This window comes from Rana temporaria, chromosome 13 (assembly GCF_905171775.1).
Source record: "Rana temporaria chromosome 13, aRanTem1.1, whole genome shotgun sequence".
In the NCBI taxonomy this organism is placed as follows: Eukaryota; Metazoa; Chordata; class Amphibia; order Anura; family Ranidae; genus Rana; species Rana temporaria.
The window spans coordinates 74196430-74210394 of NC_053501.1; the positions used below are offsets into that span (position 1 = coordinate 74196430).

At 43.9% G+C, this 13965-nt stretch overlaps 1 protein-coding gene across 1 annotated transcript in view; it reads left to right on the plus strand.

Moving 5' to 3' along the window:
* INO80 (INO80 complex ATPase subunit) overlaps positions 1 to 13965 on the plus strand; it is a 167790-nt gene that overhangs the window by 20230 nt on the left and 133595 nt on the right.

Sequence of the window (13965 nt, forward strand, 5' to 3'; positions counted from 1 at the left end):
CGTCGACCACCATTTCTCGGTGGATCAGGCAGGCTGTCATACAGGCCTATGCTCTTAAGGGGCGGGCCCCCCTTTCCGGTCATGGCACTTTCGACCAGGGCAATTGGTGCTTCCTGTTTTTTTCCCCCCGACATCATGCATCGGTCTCGCAGGTGTGTTCACGCTTTTTCCAGAATTTACATGGTTGCTGTGAGTGCATCTTCTGATGCTTTTTTCGGCCGCTAGTTTTTACGGCGGCTGTTTAAAGTTGTACCTCCTCTGTTGAGGAGCTCTGCTTGTTTTGGGGTGAAGTTATATATATATATTTACCACCCCTCGTTTTTGACACTGCTTGGGGACGTCCCACTTGTCAAGATTTAAGGAGCTGTGTCTGTCCATGGACGATAAGAGAAAATAGGATTTTTTGTATTTACCGTAAAATCCTTTTCTCTGAGTCCATGGACGGACACAGCACCCACCCCTCCTTTTTAGGTTTGTACTGCTTGTTACGAACTGAGGCTGCATGCATGCTACAGTGAGGAGGGTTATGTCTGGAGGGACCGCCCCCTGGGTTGGGCTGTTCAACTCTGTTAATGTAACATGTATTTAATTATCTAACATGCTTCTGCCTAGTCCTCTCCTGTAAACAGGGAACATAACCCACTTGTCAAGATTTAAGGAGCTGTGTCCGTCCATGGACTCAGAGAAAAGGATTTTACGGTGAGTACAACAAATTATATTTTTTGCTCTACATAAAGATAGCCTAGGCTATAAGATGATTGCCAAGACCCTGAAACTGATCTGCAGCACGGTGAACAAGACCATACAGGACAGGTTCCACTCAGAATAGGCCTTGCCATGGTCGACCAAAGAAGTTGACTGCACATGCTCAGCGTCATATTCAGAGGTTGTCTTTGAAAAATAGACATATGAGTGCCGCCAGCATTGCTGCAGAAGTTGAAGGTATGGGGGGTCAGCCTGTCAGTGCTCAGACTGCACACTGCATCAAATTGGTCTGCATGGCTGTCGTCCCAGAAGGAAGCCTCTTCTAAAGATGGTGCACAAGAAAGCCCACAAACAGTTTGCTGAAGACAAGCAGACTAAGGACATGGTTTACTGGAACCATGTCCTGTGGTCTGATGAGACTAGGATAAACTTATTTGGTTCAGATGGTGTCAAGCGTGTGTGGCGACAACCAGGCGAGGAGTACAAAGACAAGTGTGTCTTGCCTACAGTCAAGCATGGTGGTGGGAGTGTCATTATCTGGGGCTGCATGAGTGCTGCTGGCACTGGGGAGCTACAGTTCGTTGAGGGAACCATGAATGCCAACATGTACTGTGACATACTAAATCTGAGCATTATCCCCTCCCTTCAGACTGGGCCACAGGGCAGTATTCCATCATATTGACCCCAAACACACCTCCAAGACGACCACTGCCTAGCTAAAGAAGCTGATGGTAAAGGTGATGGACTGACCAACCATGTCTCCAGACCTAAACCCTATTGAGCATCTGTGGAGCATCCTCAAACGGAAGGTGGAGGAGTGCAAGATCTCTAACATTCACCAGCTCCATGATGTCATCATGGAGGAGTGGAAGTGGACTTCTGTGGCAACCTGTGAAGCTCTGGTGAACTCCATGCCCAAGAGGGTTAAGGCAGTGCTGGAAAATAATGGTAGCCACAAAAAATATTGACTCTGGGCCCAATTTGGAAATGTTTTACTTCGAGGTGCACATCCTGATGTGGCCAGTGGTTTAGCCATTAAAGGGGTTGTAAACCCTCTTGTTTTTTCACCTTAATGCATTCTATGCATTAAGGTAAAAAAACACCTTGCTGTGTCCTGCCCCCCTGTTTACTTACCCAAGCCCCAAATTTCCGTGGGTACGATCCCAGGTCGTTCTCTCCAAGACTTCTCGGTTTCTTCATTGGATAGAGTAGTTGGCTCCTGATGATGTCAATCAAATGCAATGACGCGGCTGCTGGGGGTGGGGCCGAGTCATACACTCAATGGCTATGGACGCCGAGTGTATGACATGGGAGCGCCCCCGCAAGGTAACCCCTTCGGGAGAGAGCTCTCCAGAGGGGGTTATCTATTGCGGGATGAGTTGCAAGAGCTGCCGTGGGACCCCAGAAACAGACGATCAAGGCCACTCTGTGCAAAACGAACTGTACAGTGGTCTGAAATGGAGCCAAAGACGCACAGGACCCTTCTGCTGTGCGCTTCGCGGCCTCTCCATTGAGAGCCGGTCACACTCCTGTTCTTTGCTTCCTGCAAGGGTCACATCTGACAAGTAAATAGATAAAGTAAAACTTATGTAGGTGGATTTCTTTCATCTGTGTATTATCTGAGGATAGTCACTTCAGTGAGTAAATGTAAGAGTTTATAACCACTAAACAAATATTAAAAAACTCTTGTCCACGTTTATTTTTAGCAGAGGTACATGACTCCCTCATACTAACACTCCCTTTTGGTATCCCATGCATATATTGTAGATATACACAGTTTACATACATATAGGGGGAGATTTACTAAAATCTGTGCATGGTAAGCAATCGGCTTCTAAATTCAGCTTGTTCAAATAAACTTTGACAATAAGCCCACGTTCGCATTGGGTCGATTTGGCATGTGATTGTCAAATTCAGAGCCTATTGCCGGCAATGGCACCATCCGAATTGGTGAGATGCCGACTTTGCGGCACTGCACCGATTCCCAATAGTAGTTTCTGCACTACTTTTGGTGACTTCGGGCGATTTCAATAGACATCTGTGCTTGAACCCCTACAGATATATTTGTCAAATCGCCCCGAAGTCGGACTGAAATGCAGATTTGAAATTGGTTGAAGCCCTCACTGTGAACAAGGGCTTCAACCTAGAAGCCAATAGGTTACTTTGCACAGCTGCACCAGATTCTGTGTGCACCAGTTTTAGTAAATCTCCCTGTTGTGGTTGGACCAACAGAAACATGTCAGTTTCAGAGATGCATATTTTGTCCTTGTGGAATATTCAAGGGAACCTCAAAGTGTTTTGTGGGAGAGATCTGCAAAAGTGTAGCAAACCTAATCAAAAATAGTATGGTAATCCTTGTTATTGGTACTAAAATTTAACAGTTCACAAAATGAATGATGGTACTCACTGCATCCAATACTGTGAAAAAGTATTTGCCCATTCCCGATTTTTTATTTTTTTGCATATTTGTCACACTTGAATGATTCAAATCGGCAAACAAATTGGAATATTACAGAAAGATAACCGGAGTAAATACAAAATGCAGTTTTTAGATGATGGTTTTACCCAAAAATTGAACTTCCGCTTTTTGGAATCCTCCCCCCCTCCGGTGTCGCATTTGGCACCTTTCAGGGGGAGGGGGAGCAGATACCTGTCTAATACAGGTATTTGCTCCCATTTCTGTGCATAGATCGCTGCAGTATCCTCGGCGATCTACGTCATGTTCAGCCCCCCTGCTGTCTTCGGGGAGACACACAGGTCTCAGAAGACAGCAGGGACCAGTGAGATAGCGCGACTCGCGCATGTGCAGTAGGGAACCAGGAAGTGAAGCCAAAGGGCTTCACTTCCTGATTCCCTTACTGAAGATGGCGGCCAAGGGACAGATCGGCTTCAGGTGCTGACATTGTGGGTGCCCTGGGTAGGTAAGTGACCTAATATTAAAAGTCAGCAGCTGCAGTATTTGTAGCTGCTGACTTTAAATTTGTTTGGCGGAACTCCGCTTTAAGAGAAAAAAGCTGTCCAAACCTGCCTGGCCCTATGTGAAAAAGTAATTGCCCACTAAACCTGATAACTGTTTGTTCCACTCTTGGTGGCAACAACTGCAATTAAGAGTTTGCGATGACTGGCAATGAGTCTTTCATATTGCTGTGGAGGAATTTTGGCCCACTCTTTACAGAATTTTTAATTCAGCCACATTGGAGGGTTTTTGTGCATGAACTGATGGCTGTACATCTCCTTCAGGATTTTATGTTAGAGCGCAGAATTCATGGCTCCATCAAATTTAATTTGACTCCACCTTCCAAAAAAATGTGGTTAATCACAGTTTATTCATTATTAGGCAAGGGGAAGGGACAATTACTTTTTCACATAGGACCAGGCAGGTTTGGACAGTTTTTTCCCCCCTAATAAATGAAATCATCATTTAACCGCCTCCTGCCCACCGTATAGACAAATGGCAGATCGGGGTGGCATATCTATTCAAAGCTTTATTCATTGTGTTAAAACTTTTATATGTAAGCAAGTAGGCATGTATAATATGACCTTTAACCAATAAAAATAATACACATTTATTCAAGGAGTATATATTTTAGCATATTCATAAGTTATGAATAAATCAACGAAAACACTAGCCATTATTCTAGCTTTTTTGTGGGGAAATATGGTCTTCTGCCAAAGTATGTGCCTTTATCAGAAGTTAGATTCGTTCACGCAGTACTATGCCACCGTTATCTTCTAGTTACATTTATCAAGGACATAAGCTCAAGCAGAACACAGAGAGGAATGAGAAACAGACAGAGACTTAAAGCATTTGTTTACCCCCCCCCCCCCAAAAAACAGATCCTATTCCCTTAAAGCATGCTATACAGCACCGTTCTTGTGCTGTGTAATTTGGACCCCTGTATACCCTAAAAAATCTGTCTGATCCTGCCTGGCTATACCCTCATGGCTGCTGAGCCCTGACACCCCATCCTCCAGGTCGTTTATGAATAAATTAAATAGGATTGGTCCCATGACAGAACCCTGGAGGACCCCACTTTCCACCCCCGACCATTCTGAGTTATCCCCATTTATCACCACCCTCTGAACTCCCCCTTGTAGTCAGTTTTCAATCCATGTACTCACCCTATGGTCCATGCCAACTGACCTTACTTTGTACAGTAAACGTTTATGGGGAACTGTGTCAAATGCTTTTGCAAAATCCAGATACACCACGTCTACGGGCCTTCCTTTATTTAGATGGAAGCTCACCTCTGCATAGGTTAATAGATTGGTTTGGCAAAAATGATTATTTCTGAATCCATGCCGATTACTGCTAATGATACAGTTTTCATGACTAAAATCTTGTATATAGTCTCTTATCATCCCCTCCAAGAGCTTGCATACTATTGATGTTAGGCTAACTGGTCTGTAATTCCCAGGAATATATTTTATCTCTTTTTTAAATATTGGTGCTACATTGGCTTTTCTCCAATCAGCTGGTACCATTCCAGTCAGTAGACTGTCAGTAAAAATTAGGAACAATGGTCTGGAAATGACTTGACTGTGTTTCCTAAGGACCCTCGGTGCACGCACTCTTGTCCCGGTGACTTATTAATGTTAAGTTTTTCAAGTCTATTTTTAATTCTGTCCTCTGTTAGCCATGAATGGGTTGTTAACCCATTTGGCTGGTGGGTTAACAACCACTGTTAACAGTAACTCTATCACGTACTAAGAAAAGCAAAGAAGCTTAAAGGGTAACTCTATCGTCTCCTCCTTTTGTTCCAAAGGAACAATTAATGACCAAATGAGGGAGGATACTGTCTCATTATTCATATTTCATCATCCTAAACCTCCTCTGCTGCTAGGATAGTTTTCTTACATATGCATCGACATACCTATGTCCATATACAAGAAAATAAAAAAATACTTGAGTTATTATGGGAAAGGAGATTGATTAATTTCCCTGGACTCCTGATACATTTTGTATACTTACTGTAGGGGTGGCATTCAAAAAGGGAGTGATATTCACTGGTGCAGCCATTAAAGGAATCCTCATTGTACCTGGGTGTAATTTACTGCAAACCCAACAATTGTATACTGACTTTTGTGTATACCCATTGTGAAACTGTAGCAACAACATTTTATCAGTAAGAGATGTATCCACTGACGTTAAAGTGGTTGTTAAGCTTATTTAACATCTTTATACTATACTATCCGCATGGTCTCCTAATGCCATGTGCCCGTGTGTGTGTGTGTGTGATTTATAAAAAAATGCAGTATTTACAGTGCCTTGCAAAAGTATTCACCCCCTTGGCATTTTTCTTATTTTGTTGCCTCACAACCTGGAATTAACATGGCTTGTTTTGAGGATTTGCATCATTTAATTTATAGAACATGCCCACAATTTTGAAGACAAGTTTATTTTTATTTTTATTGTGAACAGCAATCTTTAAGTCTGACCACAGATTTTCTATTGGATTGAGGTCTGGGCTTTGACTATGCCATTCCAACACATTTATATGTTTTTCCTTAAACCACTCAGGTGTTGCTTTAGCAGTGTGTTTGGGGTCATTGTCCTGCTGGAAGGTAAGGCTCCGTCCTAGCCTCAAATCACACACAGAGTGGTAAAGGTTTTGCGCAAGAATATCCCTGTTTTTAGCACCATCCATCTTTCCCTCAACTCTGACCAGTTTCCCAGTCCCAACTGCTGAAAAACATACCCACAGCATAATGCTGCCACCACCATGTTTCACTTTGAGGATGATGTTCTTTGGGTGATGTGATGTGTTGGGTTTGTGCCAGAAATAGCATTTTCTTTGATGGTCAAAAAGTCCAATCAATTTTAGTCTCATCAGACCAGTGCACCTTTCTCCATACATTTTGGGAGTCTCCCACATGCCTTTTCGCAAACTCAAAACGTGCCATTTTGTTTTTTTTTGCTGAAAGTAATGGCTTTCTTCTGGTCACTCTGCCAAAACTCTATGGAACGTACAGCTTATTGTCCTCATATTTACAGATACTCCCGTCTCTACTGTGGAACTCTGCAGCTCCTCCAGGGTTACCTTAGGTCTCTGTGCTGCCTCTCCGATTAATGCCCTCATTGCCCGGTCCATGAGTTTTGGTGTGAGGCCGTCTCTTGGCAGGTTTGCTGTTGTGCCATGTTCTTTCCATTTGGTTATGATAGATTTGATGGTTCTCCTAGGGATCATCAAAGATTTGGATATTTTTTTTATAACCTAACCCTGACTTGTACTTCTCAACAACATTGTCCCTTACTTGTTTGGAAATATCCTTGATCTTCATGGCAGTGTTTGGTTAGTGGTGCCTCTTGCTTAGCTGTTGCAGCCTCTGGGGCTTTTCAAAAAGGTGTATATAAGTAATTACAAGTCATGTGGACATCATTTCATGAATTATGTGACTTATGAAGGTAATTGGTTGCACCAGAGCTTTTTATGGACTTCGTAAAAAAAGGGGGTGAATACATACGCACATGCCAATTATCGTTTTTTAATTTCTGATATTTATATGTATATATTTTTCTTATTTTACTTCACCAACTTAAACTATTGTGTTCTGATCCATCACATATAATTCAGATAAAAAAAAAAAACATTAAGCTAAAGGCTGTAATGTAACAAAATGGGTAAAAAGCCAAGGGGGTGAATACTTTTGCAAGGCACTGTACCTCATTTCAGAGCGCCTCTTGGCCGTCATGTGACCGGGCTGGTCTCTCCTCTCCCTGTCTGACAGCTACAGCAGGCAGGGCCGAAATTCCCCCATTGACGTTAGTCGGGAGGAGAGAGGTGGCCAATCATGTGAGTACCAAGCGGCGTTCGGAAATGAGATATATACTGCATTTTTGTTTATAAATCATACACACAATGGGACACAGGATTAGGAGACAGTGTGGATAGTATAAAGATGTAAATGGTATTCCAGCAGCAGATGACAGGCAGGGATGGGAGAGGAGGACAGGGGAACTGCAGAAGATGGAGGTACGTAAACTGACCACAGTGTCAGGGCTCAGCAGCCATGATATACCATGGTCAGTTTACAGAGGGGAGGGCATAGCCAGCCAGGATCAGCCAGTTATTTCAGGTGATACAGGGGGTCAAATTACACAGCACAAGCACTGTGCTGTATAACATGCTTTAAAGGGACAGGATCCATTTTTTTAAAGTTAACAAACGCTTTAAGTCTCTGGTGTGTTTCTGGTGTCTATGGCGTGTCTCATTATGTGGTACATGACCTGGACAGAAAGTCAATTCCTGTGGGTAGTACCAGCATATGGAGCTAATCCATACAATACCGTAATCTCAGTGAGTTTTCTGTAATCAATCCAAAGTTCTTGTAGGCATAGTCTGGAAGAGTAACATCTTCTTGGCCCAATGGGTGGGGGGAGCATTCTTGACTGTTGATGCATCTATCCAGGATTGTGAATCTGCTGTTAATACTGCTGTTTTGGTCACTAAGGTTGGTTCTCCATAAGGGGGGGGGGGTCTGTTGACTTGTGCTTGTGGAGGGCTTTCACTACCACGCTGTCTCCTGGTTGAAACGTATGTTTCCGTTTCTATGAAGGTAAAGGAAAAGAGACAGATACATCACTGTAGGGGTGCAACGGATCAAAAAACTCACAGTTCGGATCGTTCCTCGGATCAGAGTCATGGATCGGATAATTTTTCGGATCAGCAAAAAAAAAAAATCATAAATGTACATAAAAGTTCATTGAAAATATGGAAAAACGGTTATAACGTCAATGAGTGATAACAGTCCACCCGTGCAATGGCCGATAAAATCCACCCTCATACGAGGATTCTTCAGATTTTGAAAATAAACCAAAGTGATGTCCACTATAGTATTCAGAGAGGAGGATCTACCATCACTTACATGCAGTTACATATTAGGTTACTGTGGTGAAGAAGGGAGCGCAGCATTGTATATTTTATTGTAAGATTTACATAGTATTTATATTGTTTAAATATTAATTTGTTTCATTCTAATATGCGTTTCCATCATAATTTGGAATGTCAATAAACATCAGAGCCCCCATACATCAGAATCCCCCATCAGAGCCCCCATACATCAGAATCCCCCATCAGCACCCCCATACATCAGATTCCCCCATCACAGCCACCATACATTGCATGCTCACCTAGGCTGCCAACGGGTGGACTAAGATGGTGGCCATTCCGGGAGCTAGGCCGAAGCCGTGGCCTTTCCTATGGCCGAGGCAGCAGAGCTCACAATTAGCAGATCATGTGGTGTGTCGAACCAAATATGTTGACCCGCTCAGATCACGGATCAATGACGATCCGTTTCAGCACTACATCACTGTAGACGCCTTTCAACACACGTATTAAATTTACCACATATTCCTCGTATCAATTCCAGATCATCAGGCATTAGGACCATGAGTTGTCTCGTCCAAGGGGTGGGGAATGGTCTACCCAACACAAATTCAAAGCGTGACGATTTGGGAGTTTTGTTTGGGGTCATTCTGCGTTCTTACAACCTGCTTTTGGGCAGGCTCACTGCTGTGTGCAAAAGCTTCTCCTCTGTCCATGCCCCTTTGGTTACAAAGAGCTGCAAAATCTATAAAGACAGGCCCCATTAATGAACAAATAGAATAGGCAATTTATGACAATTGGATCACTTCAGAAAAAGATTTTCACACCTTCAAAAATCTTTGCTTAAGGGCTCTTTCACACGGGCGGACCGTATGTCCGCTTTTTCATCCATCCGTGTACGGATGAAAAAGGGACATACATTGGTCCCTATGAGATTGCGGGTGTCCGCTGACACCCAATCTCGCCCGCTTCCGCAATCCTCCGATTCTGCAGATGGAGGAAAACCCTATTTTTCCATCAGTCATCGGATCGGGTGAACACGGACAGACGGTCCGTGTTCATCCGATCCCCCCCATAGATGAGAGCGGAGAAAAGACAGGGCGGTCCCTTCACAGTGTGCGGAGACCGCCCTGTCATCCGCCGGCTCAGTGGAGCGATCCCCGCTGAGCAAGTGGAGGTTCACGGGGCGGATCATTACTAAAACGTGTTAATAAAAAGTCTCTCATAGCTTGGAACAGCAATAAATATGATCATTTCATAGAGTTGTAACTGTGTAATGAGATGAAGGGTGCACCTGACGATGTCCGTTGTGATAAAACGCATAGGGTGGAGTCACGGCGTGTGACATCATCACACACTGGCACAGACCGCGACCATCTTGATGGTTAGATTCCTAAAAGTTTTTTTACATGCTTTTTATTCAGCTTTGCATTTTTTAATTTAAACAATTTTGGTTTGGAAACTTCCTCCAGTATGAGGAGGTTGTTCTCTCTCTCTCTCCCCCAATATACTGTATATGCTAATCTGGTGAGGAATGTGAGCGTTACTGCAGTACTGGATCTTGAAGTGATGTTTTGGAAAATGTTTGGCTAATCTTGCCTGGAGCGGTTAAACTCTGCTATTTGGATGCTTGTTCTGATAGCCAAATCTCTGTGGTAAGAGGCTGCATGTTTGGAGTATTGGTGGAGGATTTTTTTGCCCATATCTCATCACACAATGACAATTCTATGAATCCCAAGTTTATGAACTGATCAAATTTATTGGTGTTCCAAGCTACGAGAGACTTTTTTTGTTTTTATACTATTTACTTATAAATTTTATGTTTTTGGTTGTAACATGACAAAATATGAAATATTTTAAAGGGGTATGAATACTTTTTCAAGGCACTGTAAGTGTTTAAGGGGGAGCGAACAACAACTAGTGGGAATTTTTTTTTCCTAATTCAGGCAGTGTACTAAGGTTTAGACTTTAGAACCACTTTTCAAAAGCATCACACCTCTTGCCTCTTCCTTCTTATTTCACTTTTTTTATGCATAAAAAAAAAAAGTCATAAATACTATGGGCCAGATCCACAAAGAGGTTACGCTGGCGTATCTATTGATACGCCGCGTAACTGCTAGGTTGCTCCGGCGTATCTTTGTTTTGTATCCACAAAACAAGATACACCTGAAGCTGGGCTAGATCCGACTAGCATACGTCTTAGTACGCCGTCGGATCTAGGGTGCATATTTACGCTGGCCGCTAGGTGGCGCTTACGTCGATTTCCGCGTCGAGTATGCAAATTAGCTAGATACCCCAATCCACAAACGTACGTCCAGCCGATGCATTTTTTTACGTTGTTTCCGTAAGTCTTTTTTCGGCGTAACGTTACCCCTGCTATATGAGGCATACTCAATGTTAAGTAATAGAGGTCAGGCCAGCGTCAAATGTTATGTCGTTTGCGTAAAACGTTCGCCAATAGGGCTTTGCGTAGAATTTACGTTCACGTCGAAAGCATTGGCTTGTTGCGGGTTAATTTGGAGCATGCGCACTGGGATACCGCCACGGACGGCGCATGCGTCGTTCAAAAAGAAAAGTCATTTACGTCGGGTCAAGACGTATTGACATAAAACACGCCCACAACTTAGTGATTTGAATTGCGCGCACTTACGCCGACACAGTTACACTACGCCGCCGTAACTTACGGTGCAAATTCTCTGTGGATACGGGAAATACGCTGTAAGTTACGGCGGCGTAGTGTATCTGAGATATGCTACGCCGGACGTAAACATGTACGTGGATCTGGCCCACTATGTTCTTTGTTACACTGACATTTTTGTCTTCAATGTTTACCAGTGCTCTTCACCAATTTTGAATAAAGAAATACTTTATCGTTTTTTAGGCTCCATGCTCACTAGACTCTCGAAAAATGCTAAATAAAATATTGGATTAAAAAACACTAAGGCCCCGTACACACGAGAGGATTATCCGCTGGAAACGGTCCTCCGGACCGTTCCCGCGGATAAATCCTCTGGCGGATTTTGATCTGATGGTTGTACTAACCATCAGATCGAAATCCGCGCGGAATCCATCCGTGGTGACGTGTCGCACCGTCGCCGCGATGATGACGCGGCGACGTGCGCGACGCTGGAAGGTAAAGACTTCCCACGCATGCGTCGAATCATTACGACGCATGCGAGGGAGGGGATCGGACGGATTGATCCGGTGAGTCTGTACAGACCACCGGATCAATCCGCTGGACAGGATTCCAGCGGATAGATTTCTTAGCATGCTAAGAAATTTTTATCCGCTGGAAATCCATCGGCCCGAAAAATATCTGCGGATAAATATCCGCTGGGCCGTACACACCACAGGATCTATCCGCTGGAACTGATCCACGGATAAATACCAGCGGATAGATCCTCTCGTGTGTACGGGGCCTAACATTTATCGTTTTTTGCCAGCATTTTTGCAGTGTTTCGGAGTGGTGGCACTTTTGTTAAGGAGCCAGCCCGGCAGTCTGCTCACATAATTTTTATTAAAAACATCTTTGCCATTCTGAAGCTTCCCTCCAACCACTTTGCATATGATTTTATATATACTATGATTCTGTACTTGCCAAATATACTGCAGAAATCTCCCTCCACTGAGTCTGACTGCAAGCATTTTAACTGTGGGCTGCTAAAGCTTCTGCCTGTTCCTGGATTTACACAGAGGCACCACCTGCTCTGCAACTCTCATTGTCTCTCTTCCTGGCAAACTCTGAGGCCCCGTACACACGACCAGTTTCCTCGGCAGAATTCAGCTTCCGACCGAGTTTCTGGCTGAATTCTGCCGAGAAACCCGGCCGTGTGTACACTTTCGGCCGAGGAAGCCGACGAGGACCTCGGCGAGGAAATAGAGAACATGTTCTCTATTTCCTCGTTGTTCTATGGGAGAACTCGGCCCGCCGAGGTCCTCGGCGGCTCCAGGACTGAACTGGGCGAGGAACTCGATGTGTTTGGCACGTCGAGTTCCTCGGCCGTGTGTACGGGGCCTCACAAGAGTGAGGGAGAGAGCTGTGCATGATGTCATAAGCCTAGACTTTTTACCAGAAAAGAGCTAGTGCACCCTCCCCCCTCCTAAACCATACCAGGCCACATAAAACTTTAAAAACATGGGTGGGTGCTTTAGGGTTGTGGGGCTCACCCCCCCATAAGCACCTTGTCCTCATGTATATACCCTGGTTCAATGATTGTGGGGGTGCAGGGGGTGACTTATCGGAATCTGGAAGCCTCCTTTAACAAGGAGGCCCCTCCCATGTGAGTTAGAGGTACTGTATTGTACCCCTACTCATTCACCAGAAAAGTGTCAAAAAGTAAATAAAACGCACAAACAGTTTTTGACAAGTCCTTTATTGACCCACCTGGCGGTATTTCCGAGTCTGACCCGGGGTTACATTTTCGTGCTGCGATCGGTAACCCTGAGTCAGACTCAGGCTCGCCTCGCTGACTCCACAGGCAGTGTTTACTTACCTTGTCCCTGGATCCAGCGATGCTACCGTGCTGTGTGAGCGAGCGGGTGCTCTCTCGATTCACACAGTGCCTCTGTGTGCCGCCGATCTCCGTTCCCTGCGACATTACGACGCAGGGGGGCGGAGAACGGCGCCAAATTCAAAAAGGAAAACAAACACATTACATACAGTATACTGTAATCTTATAGATTACAGTACTGTATGTAAAAAATACACAGCCCCCTTGTCCCTAGTGGTCTGCCCAGTGTCCTACATGTTCTTTTATATAATAAAAACATTTTTTTCTGCCTGCAAACTGTAGATTGTCCATAGCAACCAAAAGTGTCCCTTTATGTCAAAAATGGTTTTAGATAATAAATTATAATCACTTGCAGAATTGTGCGATAGCGATTTGTGGGGAAATTCGTCATAAAAAAAATAAAAGTAATGACAGCGACAATTCTGTAACTGAGCAAATTTCAGTGATTTTGAGTTGATTACATTATTGAATAATTTTTATTATAATTATATTATTATTTGTTATAATTATTTATTATATTATAATTTTGTTTTTAAAAGAATGTCATACCCGTAATGCCTACTAGACTCTTGTTTGGTCAGATTTAAGTGAGTTATTCCTAAAAATTACAGACCTACAATGTAAAACACCCAATTTCCTTGCAAATAATGGTACCGCTTTCAGCACCTAAAATCTAAAATAATCATACCGCCAGGGAGGTTAAAAAAAAACAATGTGTCCTAGTGTAGATCTGTTGTCAATCGCAATGAACGCCAGCCGCCGAATAAAGAGGAAAAAAAAGGTCCGCACCCAACGAAGGCTTCTGCAGTTTGACAGCTCCGCCGCTAAATATCCGAAGGGGTGGGGCCACCTGGTGACATCACTGGGTGACCCCCACCTACTTGTGGTGTCACTGGGGCATGCTGAGCCAATGACGTCACAAG